The sequence below is a fragment of the Macaca nemestrina genome, chromosome 14 (assembly GCF_043159975.1).
Source record: "Macaca nemestrina isolate mMacNem1 chromosome 14, mMacNem.hap1, whole genome shotgun sequence".
NCBI classification, from domain to species: Eukaryota; Metazoa; Chordata; class Mammalia; order Primates; family Cercopithecidae; genus Macaca; species Macaca nemestrina.
The window spans coordinates 114,349,296-114,365,213 of record NC_092138.1 but is presented as its reverse complement, the minus strand read 5'-3'; positions in this window follow the sequence as shown (position 1 = coordinate 114,365,213).

The window sequence follows — 15,918 nt, the reverse complement described above, 5'->3', positions numbered from 1 at the left end:
ATATGGTAAGTATATATCCAAATTTATAAGAAATCGCCCGACAGTTTTCCGAAATAGTTGTGCCATTTTGCATTCACAGCAGCAATATAAGGGTTGCGGTTGTTCCACATTTTTGCCAGCATTTTGTAGTGTGAGGGTTCTTGGGAAATAGTTTTGCCATCTATTAGGTGTACAGTGGTGTCTCCTGGTGGTTGGTGTGCATGCATTTGCCTGGCGACTGGTGATGCTGCGTTTCGGCTCTCGCGCGCCTATTTGCCATCCAATTGTCTTCTTGGGTGAAGTGTCTGTTCAAGGATTTTGTTTTCTTTTATTGAGCTATTTTCCTTCCTTTCCCTTCCCTTCCCTCCCCTCCCCTTCCCTCCCTTCTCTTTTGAGACAGAGTTTCGTTCTTGTTGCCCAGGCTGCTGGAGTGCAATGGTGGTAATGGTGTGATCTTGGCTCACCGCAACCTCCGCTTCCTGGGTTCAAGCAATTCTCCTGCCTCAGCTTCCCAGGTAGTTGGGATTACAGGCATGCACCACCATGCCCGGCTAATTTTGTATTTTCAGTGGAGACGGGGTTTCTCCATGTTGGTCAGGCTGGTCTTGAACTCCTGACCTCAGGTGATCTGTCTGCCTCAGCCTCCCAAAGTGCTGGGATTACAGGCTGTGAGCCACCACGCCTGGCCCTGAGCTGTTTTCTTTCTTGATCTTGAAGTTTGACATTTCTTTGTGTGTTCTTTTGTTGGGATATGTAATTTGCAGATATATTTTTCAGTGTGTAGCTTTTAAAAAAATATCTTTTAACAGCATCTTTTGCAGAGCAGTTTTTAATGTTGATGATGTCCAACCCATTCCTTCTCCTTGAATGAGTCATCTTTCTGGTGCTCTAGCTGAGAATTCTTTGCCTAACCCCAGGTACTGACAGTCTCTCCTTTGTTTTCTTCTGAATATGTTGTAGACTTGCGTTACATGGAGACCTGTGGTCACGTGGGAGCTGGTTTTCTGTGAGGCAGGCCTGTTGCTCATGTCAAGGACCATCGGTCTGCCTGTGGACCAGCAGCTGTTCCAAACCCAGTGGGTGAAAAGATCGTCCGTTCTCCATAGAACTGAGCCACAGGTTCCGTTAATACATGAGCCCTGTCCGTGTGGCTGTTTCTGAATGTTCTATCCTGTTCCATCGCGTGTGTGTACAGCCCTTTCCAACACACATGCTCACACCCCCTATACACACACATGTGGAGAAAACGATTTCTTAGCAGCCCGTGTAGCTGCTGCCTGCATCCCCTTCCTGGCCTGCCAGCCTCCATCCGCACGTTTCCTCCCACAGAGCCTGCTGGGCTGTGGACAGACACTGCCTCTCGAGCCCCGAAGGTGTCCCTGAGTGTCCAGGCTCCTGCTGAGAAGGGGCCAGCCACGGAGTCTCATTCAGGGGCCGGATGGTCAAAGGGCCTGGAGGAACACCTTTTCCTCGCTGAGATCTGGTAGTGGGCGGGAATCCTGCCTGTCACTGGGAGAAGGTCAGCAGGGTTAGGGGACACCAGAGCCTTTCTCTGTGGCCCCTGGGGGCTGGGACCTGCCCACTTGTCTCTGGCCTGAAAGGGCAGTGGCCCTGCCTCTCTCCACCCTGGGGATGGCAGGACACCCCCCAGCAGCCCTCCCTGCAGGGAATGACTGGGTCGGGCTGACACCTATGGTGCCGCCACCCGGGGGAATTGGGAGTGGGCGGGGAAGGTGGTGCCTGGCCCTGGGAAACACAAGGGTGCCATTGTGAGCCTGGCATCACCTGCAGCCCTGGCCTCCTGCTGGGGTCAGCCCTGGGTCATAGGACAGATGCTTCAAGTTCAGGAGCTCCCCCAGTCCCAGGAAGGAACCCAAGAACCCCTGGCTTAGAGAGCAGTCGGGGCTCAGGTCAACAAAAAAATTTTTAAAATCCTGATGGTTAGGCCTGTGGACCAGGCATCTCTAGCATCTGGGCCCCTAATTCTGAGTCCAAGATTCCCACTGTTTTGCACCCACCGTGCCTCCACACCCTCATTTCCCTCTCTGAAAGCTGGTCAGCTTCCAGCCACACTCATGCCCACCTGGGCCAGAAGACTCGAGCTCCCCTCTCTTTGCCTTTTCCCTGGTAAGCACCCCTGCCTAGGTCCTCCTTCTTTCCTCACTCCTAAAGGGACAAGACTCATTCAATCCTGAGAGTCATCCTCAGCCTCTGGGCCCAGGGATTCCTCACCTTTGGCATGGGAGACCCCTGAGGTCAAGGAAAATGAGTCCCATGCAGCCCGGGGATGAGGCAGGAGCTGATGTTGGAAAGACAGATCCTGGTGGTCAGTCTAAGTGGCAGGGATTGTGGTGCACTGTCATTTATGCATGTCATCAGGACAAAACTGCACTTAATTTTAAGGAAAGGGCTTGGTGATAGAAGTGGTTAGAGGACCTGGAGCTCTCAGTTGTGTCAGAGAAAATGCAGACTCAGCCACACAATCATAATAGTTTCAATCCCATGTTGCTCAGTCATCTAATAAATGAATGGATGAATGGGTGGAGGATGGATGAATGGATGAATGGATGGATGGATGGATGGATGGATGGATGGTGGATGGTGGATGATGGATGAATAGATGGTGGATAATGGATGGTGAATGGGTAGGTGGATGGATGGTGGATGGATGAATGGGTGGGTGGGTGGGTGGATGGATGGATGAAAGGTGGGTGGATGGATGGAAGGTGGGTGGATGGATGGAAGATGGATGGATGGACAGATGGTGGATGAATGGACAGTGGATGGATGGATGATGGATGGTGGATGGATGGATGGGGAGGTGAACAGATGGATAATGAATGAATGGATGGATGGTGGATGGATGCATGGTGGGCAGATCACTTGAAGACAGGAGTTCCATATCAGCCTGGCCAACATGGTGAAATCCAGTCTCTACTAAATATACAAAAAATAGCCAGGCATGGTGGCTGGCGCACGCTTGTATCCCATCTACTCAAGGGGCTGAGGCAGGAGAATCACTTGAACCCGGGACGTAGAGGTTGCAGTGAGCCAACATTATGCCACCGCACTCCAGCCTGGGTGACAGAGTGAGATTCTGTCTCCAAAATAAATACGTAAATCCTGTCCTTATCATATGCTGAAACTCACAAAGCAATAATGTCAATTCTATAATTATGAAATTGCAGGGGACACATTTCCACTATTACTTTGGGGACATTATTACATGAGAATTTTTGTTGGTCAGGGATCTCAAATTCAAATGCCCACAAGCAAGTAATTAAAAGAAAAAAAAAAGAGGCCTAGAGACCAGGTATGAACTACTGAGACAAAGAATAACAACAGAGGAGGGTAGAGATTAAATGTGAATACTGAGGGTGCTGAAGAGCAAGTCTAAATGCAGTCATCCCACCGCAACACCAAAATCCGAGAATGCAAAAGTCCCTCATATAAAATGGCACAGTATTTGCATATAGCCCACGTACATCCTCTCCTATAATGTATTTATTTATTTTAGACAGAGTCTCGCCCTATCACCCAGGCTGGAGTGCAGTGGCATAATCTCAGCTCACTGCAGCCTTAACCTCCCAGGCTCAAGCAATCCTCCCACCTCAGCCTCCCAAGGAGCTGGGACTACAGGCATGTGCCACCTTGCTGACATAATTTTTGTATTTTTTGTAGAGATGGGATTTCGCCATGTTGCCCAGGCTGGTCTCGAACTCCTAAGCTCAAACAACCCACCTCCCTCGGCCTCCCAAAATGCTGGGATTATAGGTGTGAGCCACCGAGTTCAGCTTCTCTCCTATACTTGAAATCATCTCTAGATTACTTGCAATACCTAATAAAATGCCTATACACCAACTGATTCTCATGAATTGAATGTAGTACGTGGCATTCAGGACACTCAATGTTGCTTTTCAGAACTTTATGGATTTTTTCCCAAATATATTTCATCTACGGTTGATTGAATTCATGAATATGGAACACACAGATAAAATGGGTCCATTGTACAGAGGATGATGGAGACTAAGGGGAAATATTGAGGATAACAGAGGCCAAGTGTAAATACTGAGGAGGGTGAAGAGCAAGTGTAAATACCGAGGAAGGTGGAGACCAAAGGAAAATACGGAGAACGATGGAGAGCAAGTATAAACTTCAGGATGATGGAGACCAGGTGTAACTACTGAGACTGATGGAGATGTAAATGTAAATTTGAGGATGATGGAGACCAAGTGTAAATCCAGAGGGTGATAGAGGCCAAGGGTAAATATAGAGGATGATGGAGGCTAAGTACCAATACAGAGGATGATGAAGACCAAGTGGAAATACTGAGAATGACGGAGACCAAGTGAAAATACGGAGGATGATAGAGGCCAAGTATAAATACTGAAGAGGAGACCAAGTGTAAATACCGAGGAAGATGAAAACCAAGGGTAAATACTGAGGAGGATGGAGCCCAAATGTAAATACTGAGGGGGGTGGCAACCAAGAGTAAATACCAAGAAGGGTGACGACCAAGTATAAATACCAAGGATGATGGAAAGCAAGTGTAAATGCCACAGATGATAAAGACCAAGTGTAAATACAGAGAATGATGGCGATCAAGGGTAAATACCAAGATGATAAAGACCTAGTGTAAATACTGAGGAAGATGGAGAGCAAGTGTAAATACTGAAAAGGATGGAGACCAAGGATAAATACCGAGAGTGATGGCGACCAGGGAGACCAGTAGTGATGGCGACCATGGCGACCAGTAAATACCAGGGAGGTTAGAGAGCAAGTGTAAATACCGAGGAGGGTCGAAAGCAAGTGTAAATCAAGGAGCGTGAAGATCAAGTGTAAAATACAGAGGATGATGGAGACCCAGTGTCAATTTGAGGATAGTGGGAACCAAGTATAAACACCAAGGAGAATGGAGAGCAAGTGTAAAATACCGAGGATGATGGAGAGCAAGTTTAAATGTGGTGGATGATGGAGATGAATTGTAAACACCGAGGAGGATGGAGAGCAGGTGTAAATACCTAGGAGAATGGAGAGCAAGTGTAAAATACTGAGGACGATGGAGAGCAAGTTTAAATGTGGTGGATAATGGAGACAAATTGTAAACACCAAGGAGGATGGAGAGCAGGTGTAAATACCTAGGAGAATGGAGAGCAAGTGTAAAATACTGAGGAGGGTGGAGAGCAAGTTTAGATGGGGACAATGATGGAGATGAATTGTAAACACCGAGGAGGATGGAGAGCAGGTGTAAATACCTAGGAGAATGGAGAGCAAGTGTAAAATACCGAGGAGGGTGGAGAGCAAGTTTAGATGGGGAGAATGATGGAGATGAATTGTAAACACCGAGGAGGATGGAGAGCAGGTGTAAATACCTAGGAGAATGGAGAGCAAGTGTAAAATACCGAGGAGGGTGGAGAGCAAGTTTAGATGGGGAGAATGATGGAGACGAATTGTAAACACCGAGGAGGATGGAGAGCAGGTGTAAATACCTAGGAGAATGGAGAGCAAGTTTAAATGGGGAGAATGATGGAGACGAATTGTAAACACCGAGGAGGATGGAGAGCAGGTGTAAATACCAAGGAGAATGGAGAGCAAGTGTAAAATACCGAGGAGGATGGAGAGCAGGTGTAAATACCGAGGAGAATGGAGAGCAAGTGTAAAATACAGAGGAGGTTGAAGATCCAGTGTAAATACTGAGGAGGGTGGAATGCAAGTATAAATACAGAGGATGATGGAGACCAAATGTGAATACTGAGGGGGTGGCAACCAAGTATAAATACCAAGGAGAGTGGAGTGCACGTATAAAAATACAGACGGCCGGGTGCGGTGACTCACGCCTGTAATCCCAGCACTTTGGGAGGCCGAGATGGGCGGATCATGAGCTAGGAGATCAAGACCATCCTGGCTAACACGGTGAAACTCAGTCTCTACTAAAAAAATACAAAAAAAATCAGCTGGGCGTGGTGGCGGGGGCCTGTAGTCCCAGCTACTCCGGAGGCTGAGGCAAGAGAATGGCTTGAACCCGGGAGGCGGAGCTTGCAGTGAGCTGAGATCGCACCACTGCGCTCCAGCCTGGGCAACAGAGAGAGACTCTATCTCAAAAAAAAAAAAAAGTAGAAGGATGGAGACCGTGTGAAAATACCAAGGATGATGGAGACCAAGTGTAAATACCGAGGAAGACCGTGCTTGCTTCAGCAGCGCTTGTTTGAAGATACTGTGGAGGCTGGAGAGAAATATAAAACAGGAGCCTGCAGCCCGGGCAGCGGTTATTTGGCCTCCCTGTCCTCCAGAGCGAAAAACAGCAAAATCGACCACAACAGCCATGATTTACTGAGTTCCTGCTCTGTGCCAGCAAAGAGTAAGTCCTCTGAATACTACCAGGGAAGTACCATAAAATCAACCCATTTTAGAGATGATGGAACTGAAGCTCAGAGAGTTAGTCACTTGGCCAAGATAAGAAGCTCAGAGAGTTAGTCACTTGGCCCAGGTAGGAAGAAGTTAGATTCAGGATATGAATCCAGACCCTATAATTCCAGAGTCTTGCACCAACCACCATGCTCTTGGGCCTTTGAACTGACCAGAAAGAGTTCGTAATCATTGATTGCATTTGGTGCTGAAGCAGAGCATAGGCACCAGCAAGTATGGAAGTCGTAAGTATTTTGCTGGGTACGTCACCCAAAGGGAACACATGTGGTAACCAATACCCACAAAAGCTAGAACATTGCCAACTCTGTGGGCACCACCCCAGATGCAGCCCACCCAGTGGTCAAAAAACAGATAAAATTTACCATCTTAGCCATTTTTAAGGGTGCAGCTCAGTAGTATAATGTATATACTTATGTAGTTGTCAAACAAGTCTCCATAACTTTCGTCTTACAAATCTGAAACTTTAAACTCATGAAACAACAAATCCCCTTTGCTCCCTGCCCCAGCCCCCAGCTCCTGGTAACCACCATTCTACTTTTGTTTCTATGAATATGATAACTTCAGGTACCTCAGGTAAGTGGAATCTCAGTCTTTGTCTTTTTGTAACTGGCTTATTTCACTTTGCATGATGTCCTCAAGATTCATCCATGTTGTAGCCTGTGTCAGAATTTCCCTGTTAAGGCTGAAAAATCTTTTCTTATACATATATACCACATACCATATTTGCTTATCTGTTCATCTTTCGATGGACATTTAGGATGCTTCTACCTCCTGGCTACAGTGAATAGTCCTGCTGTGAGTATGGATGTGGAAATATCTTTTCTAGACCCAGTTTTCAATTGTTTTGGCAATGTATGCAAGAGTGGGATTGCAGGATGATATGGTACTCCTCTTTTTAATGATGTGAGGAAGCTCCACACTTTTTTCCACGTAGGCTGCACCATTTACATTCCCACCAACAGAGCGCAAGTGTTCCAACTTCTCCACATCCTTGCCAACACTTGTTATTCAGGCTTTTTTGATAGTTGTCATCCTAATGGATGTGAGGTGATTATCTCATTGTGGACTTGGTTTGCATTCTCTGATAATCAGTGATGTGAAGCATGTTTTCATGTGCTTCTTGGTCATTTGAAAACCATCTTTAAGGCCAGGTGCGGTGGCTCATGCCTGTAATCCCAGCACTTTGGGGAGCCAAGGTGGGCAGATCACCTGAGGTCAGGAGTTCAAGACCAGCCTGGCCAACATGGTGAAATCCTGTCTCTACTAAAAATACAAAAACTAGCCAGGCATGATGGCAGACGCCTGTAATCTCAGCTACTTGGGAGGCTGAGGCAGGAGAATCACTTGAACTCGGGAGGCAGTGGTTGCAGTGAGCCAAGATCATGCCATTGCACTCCAGCCTGGGCGACAAGAGTGAAACTCCATCTCAAAAAAAAAAAAAAAAGAAAAAGAAAAGAAAAGAAAACCATCTTTAGAAGAATGTCTACTCAAGTCCTTTACCATTTTTTTTTCTTCAGCACCTTTTTTACTCATTTTTTAAGTGGGAATATTTAATTGTTTTCTTGTTGAGTTGTAGGGTTTATTTATTCTAGATGAAAATCCATATCAGAGATATGATTTGCAAATATTTTCTCTCAGCTTGTAGGTTACCTTTTCACTTCGCCGTTAGTGTTTTTTGATGCATGAAAGTATTTATGATTGATGTACTTCTGTCTGTCTGTTTTTGCTTTGGTTTGCCTGTGCTTTTGGTGTCATATCTGAAAAGTCAGATATGCAGTTTCAAATATTCCTGTATTTTCTTCTAGAGGTTGTGCAGTTACAGATATTACCATTAGGTTCTTATTTCATTTCTAGTTAATTTTTGAATGTGGTATAAGGCAAGGGTCTCCCTTTATGCTTCTGCAAATGAATATCATTTTCCCAGCACCATTTGTTGGAGAAACTGTCCTTTCCCCAGTGACAGGTCTCAGCACCGTTGTTGAGGATCACTTGAACATATACACAAGGGTTTATGTCTGGGTTCTCTGTTTTATTCTATTGGTCTATATCTTTGCCTTTGGCCAGTACCACACTGTTTTGATAACTGTAGTTTAGTAATATGTTTTGAATTCAGGACGTGTGAGTCCTCCACTTTGTTCTTTCTCCAAATTGTCTTGGCTTTTTGGGGTCCTTTGAGATTCCATGTGAATTTTAGGGTGAATTTTTATATTTATGAAACACATACCATTTGGATTTTGATAGAAATTGCACTGAATCACTTCAAGTGGTAGGGAAAATTGACAAGATTAAGGTCTTTGAATCCAAGAACACAAGATATCTTTCCATTTATTTGTGTCTTCTCTAATTTCTTCCAGCAACATTTTATAGTTTTCAGTGTACAAGTCTTTGAGCTTGTAGGATAGGTTTATCCCTTAGTATTTCATTTTTTTTGATGCCATTGTATTGAAATTATTTTCTTAATTCCTTTTGGATTATTGATTGTTAGTGTATGGAAAGGCAATTGATTTTTGAATGCTGATTTTATATCAGCAACTTGGCTGAGTTCATGTACATTTCTAACTTTTTTTGATAACTTTGGGGTTTGCTAAATATAAGATCATGTCATCTGCAAACAGGGATGATTTTACTTCTTCCTTTCCAATTTGAATGCCTTTGCCTTCTTTTTCTCACCTAACTCATCCGGTTATGAGTTTCAATACTAACTTGAATAGAAAAGACAAGAGCCAGCACCCTTGCTTGTTCCCACTCTTGGAGGAAAAGCGTTCAGTCTCTCACCATTGAGTATGACATTAGAAGTGAACTTTTCATAAGCAACCTTCATTGTGTTGAGGCAGTTTCATCCTCTTCCTATGTGTGGAGTGTTTTTACTGTGAAAGGATGTTGAATTTTGCCACATGCTGTTTCTGCATCAGTTGGCATTACCATGGGGTTTGCCCTTCATTCTGCTAATGTGTCTGCATGGTTCATATGTTGCTTCATCCTCAGAACATACTCTCGTGTGTCTGGCTTCCTGCATTCAGCTCATGGGATTCATAAATGTCTGTGTTTCAGTCTGGGTTGACTCCATTCTTTTCTCTCTCTCTCTCTCTCTCTCTCTCTCTCTCTCTCTCTCTTTCTCCCTCTCTCTCTCTCTTTCTCTCTTACTGTCTTTCTTTTTTGACAGAGTCTCACTCTGTTCCCCAGGCTGGAGTACAGTGGCACGACCTTGGCTCACTGCAACCTCTACCTCCTGGGTTCAAGTGATTCTCCTGCCTCAGCCTCCCAAGTAGCTGGTACTATAGGCACGCACCACCATCCCTGGCTAACTTTTGTATTTTTAGTAGAGACTGGGTTTCACTATGTTGGCCAGGCTGGTCTCGAACTCCTGGCCTCAAAAGATCTGCCCACGTCAGCCTCCCAAAGTGCTGAGATTACAAGCATGAGCCACCCCACCCCGGAAGCCTCCATTCATTTCTGTTGCTCTGTGTGTCTGTTTTGTGCACTACAACCTCGCTGCCTTGACTCCTGTAGCATCATAAGTCTGAATATCTCATAGCATAAGTCCTCCAAATTTGTTCTTATTCAAGATTCGTCTGATTCTATTTTAGTCCTTTGTGTTCCTCAGATTCCACATAGCAATATCTGCTGTTGTATTTCATAAAGAATGTATTGCATCTATACATCAATTTGGGGAGAACTCAACTCAGTAATACGTGGTAGGGGGAGCCCCACAATGTGAAAAGGAAGGAATAATAAGCTGGGAACAAATACCTGCAACTCTCATCTCAGGAAAATGACTCACATCCCCAATATGTAAAGAGCTCCTAGAAATTAATAAGAAAAAGATCAGCAAAGGAGAGTATGAGATCCTTTACAAAAAGAAATACAGAAGGCTTTAAGCATATGAACATATGTCCATTCTCAATGATAATATACAACATTGTTTAATCCAAAGGTTTGAAAATATACTCTGAAGTTGTGTAGAAATAGGAACTTTTATTCATTGCTGACAGAAATATAAGTTGTCTGCCAATGGATGCAGTTTGACCGTATCTATCAAAATTACAAACTGGCCAGGCGCAGTGGCTCATACTTGTAATACTAGCACTTTGGGAGGCCAAGGCAGGAGGATCACTTGAGGTGGGGAGTTCGAGACCAACCTGTCCAACATGGTGAAACCCCATCTCTACAAAAAAAAATATAAAAATTAGCTGGACATGATGGTGCTCCTGTAATCCCAGCTACTTGGGAGACTGAGGCAGTTGAACCCAGGAGGCAGAGGTTGCAGTGAGCCGAGATCGCACCACTGCACTCCAGCCTGGGCAACAGAGAGAGACTCTGTCTCAAAACAACAACAACAACAAAAAACCCCACAAAATTACCAATGTATTTACCCTTTTGTTTATCAGTCCCAGCATAGGGAATTCATCTCACTTAACACTTCTACACTTGACATATGTTCACAGTTATTGATTGCGGCTTTCCTCACAAGAGCAAAAGATTAGAAACAACCCAGTTTCCTCCAGCAAGGATCTAGTTAAATAAATGATGACCATCCACATGACAAAATACAATGTAGTTGGGAAAGAAAATAAGAAAGAGTGAAAGGAGGGAGCCTTTTGTATCACTTTTTGTATCACTCTGGAAAGATCTCTGGCTAAACCCAATTGCTACCAGGGCTAGCACTTACTATTCTGTGCCTGAGACACCCAGTTGGATTTTGCCAGCACCTTGGGAGATTGCTTTACCAACATGTCCCCAACACCTGGGTCATCACGGTCACTATGGGCGAGGCCAGAGCTCCTGGCCCAGCTCAGCCACTGACCAGAAGAGAGACATTGGCCATTCCTCCCATGGGGGACGTAGCCCAGGTCCTGCAGTGAACTCTAACCCTGGGCCTCCAGGTCACATGAAGACAGACAAACTGCAGGGAGTTCTTCTTTGCTTGCCTTAAAGAATCAAGGCCAACTTCATTATGGAACCAGGAAATGGATTTTCTCACATGCCCATTTTATAGATGGGAAAACTGAGGCCCAGTGAAGGGAAAGCCACTGGGAATCATGGATAGCATGGCATGGCCATTCAGAGCAAGGATCCCACATCCCCTCCACCACAGGCCCCACCCAGGCTGGCCTTGAGCTGCTGGACAGGAACTTGTGCCTGACCTACCAATCCAGGCAGCTGCTCCGACTGAGCTTGGACCACGTGCTTGAGACCCACCTCCCCTCATTTAAACCCTGCTCGGGCAGCCTCACACCAGTGGGGACCGTGCTTGTTCACAGCAATTCTCTCAAGCCTCTAGAACAGAGCCTGACACCAGAGGCACTTAATGTTTACTGAATAAATAGATGAATGAATCAGTGTAATCCTCCCAACAGCCCTTCAAGGAGGTGCTCTGAAGAATCCTCCAATGCAAAGAAGTCTTGGATTCATTCATTCATTCATTCATTCATTCATGCATTCAGCACCTGTGCGCTGCTCCCTGTTGTATGCAGACACCTGGAATATGACAGTGAACCTCAGACACCTGGAATATAACAGTGAACCCCAGACCCCTGGAATACGATGGTGAATGCCAGACACCTGGAATATGATGGTGAACCCCAGACCTCTGGAATACAATGGTGAACCCAGACACCTGGAATACAGCGGTGAACCCCAGACACCTAGAATATCACAGTGAACCCCAGACACCTGGAATATGATGGTGAACCCCAGTCTCCTGGAATACAACAGTGAACCCCAGGCCCCTGGAATGCGACGGTGGACCCCAGGCCCCTGGAATGCGACGGTGGACCCCAGACACCTGGAATGCGATGGTGGACCCCAGGTCCCTGGAATATGACGGTGAACCCCAGGCCCCTGGAATACCACGGTGACCACAGACACCTGGAATACGATGGTGAATGCCAGACACCTGGAATATGATGGTGAACCCCAGGCCCCTGGAATATAACAGTGAACCTAGACACTATCCCTGTCCTGAGAGCTCACAGCCCAACAGAGGGGACAGCATCTCACCCACAGCCAGCAGTGGGGGCTACAGAGCTAGAGTCTACTCTAGCATAAGGTCTTGTGCCAGTCACAGAGCTAGAGCCACCTCCAGCTCCAACACTCGGAGAGCTAAAGCCATCTTCAGTGTCGGTTCTTGCACCCCTTCTGGCACCAGGCTAGAGTTAGAATCAGCTCCAGAACAAGAGCCAGTTCTAGATCCAGCTCCAGCACCACTGCCCGGGATAGAGGCAGCTCCTGCCCCGGCTCAGGCCCCAGCTACTGAGCCAGTTCCACAGCCAGAGCCCGGCAGCTTGAGTGTCAGCCACCACTCCAGCTCCAGTGCGGGAGCCTCAGGCCGGCACCACCTTCAGCGCCAGCTCCTGTGCCAGAGCTTTACTGCCCCTCCCTGGGATGACAACATTTAATTTTTATAGTATGTTTCTATTTCACATTCTTTATGGTTTATTATATTTTGTGATTTAAGTTTTAAATACAGGTCAGGTGCAGTGGCTCATGCCTATAATTCCAGCTCTTTGGGAGGCCGAGGCGGGTGGATTGCTGGAGCTCAGGAGTTTAAGACCTGCCTGGGAAACATGGTGCAACCTTGTTTCTACCAAAAAAAAAAAAAAAATTAGCTGAGCTATAGTCCCAGCTCTTCGGGAGGCTGAGGTGGGAGGATCACTTGTGCATGGGAGGTTGAGGTTGCAGTGAGCCGAGATCACGCCACTGCACTCCAGTCTGGATGACAGAGCAATACTCTGTCTTGGAAAACAAAAACAAATTATACACAATGAAATGAAATTTAACCTTTAATCACTGTAAACTGTACAATTCATGGATATTAAATGCATTTACTATGTGGTGTAACCATCACCACTATCTAATTCTAGAATTTTTTCATCACCACGAACAGACACCCTGTACCCATTAAGCAGTCACTCTCCACCCTCACCCCTGACAACCACTCATCCGCTTTCTGTCTCTATGAAGTTCTCTGTCTGGCGTGTGGCCCCCTCATGAGCACAGCTGACCATCCTTCTGCCCTTCCCCACCAAGCTGGAGACCCCTGACAAAGCCAACACGTTTGCAACCATGAACTCTACCGCTGACTACGACTTTGTCCAAAAGAAGCAATCCTTACCAAGGGACTCGGGTCAGGTGTGGAGCCAACTCGGCCCTCCTCCCATGAGGCAGAAGGGACTGGAGATTCCCAAAAGCATCCTCTCAGCCATCTCCTGTGCTGACTCACCACAGGGCTGCCCTCCCCAGGGTCTGGCTGGTGGCTAGGCACTTATAGACTGGAGGGGACCAGGCCAGTCAGCCACCTTCTACCCACTGCAAGCCCAGACCACCCTAGACTCCAGTGACTGTCCGTCTGTTGGATAAAAACTCCAGTGACTCTGTCCGTCTAATGGCAGGAAAAGAAGGAGACTGATCACCCTTCTCCCGGACAGCTCTTTCATTCTACGTCCCTGCCCAGCCAGGTGCCTGCATTCCCCACTCTGCACCCACAAAAGAAGCAACAAATCCCTGACTCCTGAATGGAGCTGCTAAGAAGCCCCAGAAGTAGACGCTGGCCTCAGAAGCCCTGCAGGATCCAGGCTTCTGCTGATCTTGCTATTTCTCTCAGTTCTGGGAATCGACCTCGCTGTCATCCCTGGGGACCTCCGGCATCAACTCCGACTCCAGCAGCACCTCCTCCTCTTCAGCCTCCAGCACACCACGGCTGCTAAACCCACCTTCAAACGCTCAATCTCAGGGCTCTGCAGCCACAGCTCCTCACGCTGCTCTATAACCTGCAGGTAGGCGACACCGCATCATCCACATCGGCCTGGACAAGGACAAGGCAACAGGTACAAGAGCATCCTGGGGAGCCAGGCAGGCAGGCAGTCCCTGGTCCCCTCACTCAGGCCTCGCTGGATACAGACAGACCTCTCCTGCAGGACCGTTTTGACAAGTAGCCAGTTCTGGGCCATCCAGGCAGCATGCCCAGCCTGAGAGGAAGCAGATGGCCCCCACAGGCCTTATCTAGAGCCAGAACCAGCTCCCAAACCAATTTAGAATTGGAGCCAGCAGCAGACACAGAGCTAGACCCAGTGCCAAGTCCAGTCGAAGAGCCAGTGGCAGTACTGGCTCTCACATCGGCTCCAGAGGTAAAGCCCAGGCCAGCACCAGCTCCTGCACCAGCTGCAGAGCTACAGACAGCCCCAGCACCAGCTTCAGAGCTACAAGCAGCTCCAGAAACAGCTCTAGCACCATCAGCGGAGGTAGATCTAGCTCCAATATGAACTTGAACATCAAATCCAGAGTCTGGGCACCTTTATCACAAATTGCTGCACTAGCTGCAGTGGTAGTTCCAGCACCAGCTCTAGAGCTTGAACCGACTCTAAACCAAGCACAGAATTAGAGTCAATGCCAGGTTCATACCATACCCAACACCAGATTCCGAGGAAGAGTCAGGTCCTGAACCAACTCCAGCACTAGCTCCAAGCTAGAGCCTGTGCTGCCTCCAGAGCCTAAACAAGAGCTCTAGCTCCAACACCAAAGCAACTCCAGAGATACAGGCAGCTCTCTCAACTCAGATACCATATCTAGAGCTAACCACAGCTGCAACAAGAGCTCTAGCTCCAACACCAATCTAGAAATCGCTCAAACACTACCACTCCCAGCAACTCCAAGGATAGAGGCAGCTCTAATGCCAACTCTGATGCCATCTCTAGAGCTATGACCTGCCCCAGCACCAATTCAAGGAGAGAGCCAGTGAGAGTTTTCCTTTTAGATACAGCTCCAGAACCTCCTGTAGCATCGCCTCCTGACCTAGAGCCACTCCAGCATCCACTTCACAGCTAAGGCTAGTGCCAGCTACACGTCAAGACCTGACTCTACCATCACCTCCAGAGGCAGAGCCAGTCTCTGGCCCAGAACCACAGCTAGAATCAGCTCTAGCACCAGCTCCAGTGCCAGCTCCCAAGATACAGCCAGTGCCAGCCCCAGAACCAGAAGCTTCATGACCCTCACCTGTCAAGGCATTCTTTTTTTTTTTCCTGCCTATTTTTCTTTTATCCGTATACTTTATAGTTACCTGTATTTTATGTTATCAAATTCATATAAAATAAAGATTACCTTTTTTTTTTTTTTTTTTGACGCAGAGTATTGCTCTGTTGCCAGGCTGGAGTGCAATGGCATGATCTCAGCTCACTGCAACCTCCGCCTCCTGAGTTCAAGCGATTCTCCTGCCTCAGCTCCCGCGTAGCTGGGATTACAGGCGCCTGCCACCATGCCCGGCTAATTTTTGTATTTTTAGTAGAGACGGAGTTTAACCATGTTGGCCAGGCTGGTCTCGAACTCCTGACGTCGTGATCTGCCCGCCTCGGCCTCCCAAAGTGCTGGGATTACAGACGTGAGCCACCACGCCCAGCCTAAAGATGACCTTTTAAAACATATTCAGTTGTACAACTGAATGGTATTCACTGCATTCACCATCCTGGGCACCATCACCACCCTCTAGTTCTAAACACTTTCATCACCCCAAATGGAAAC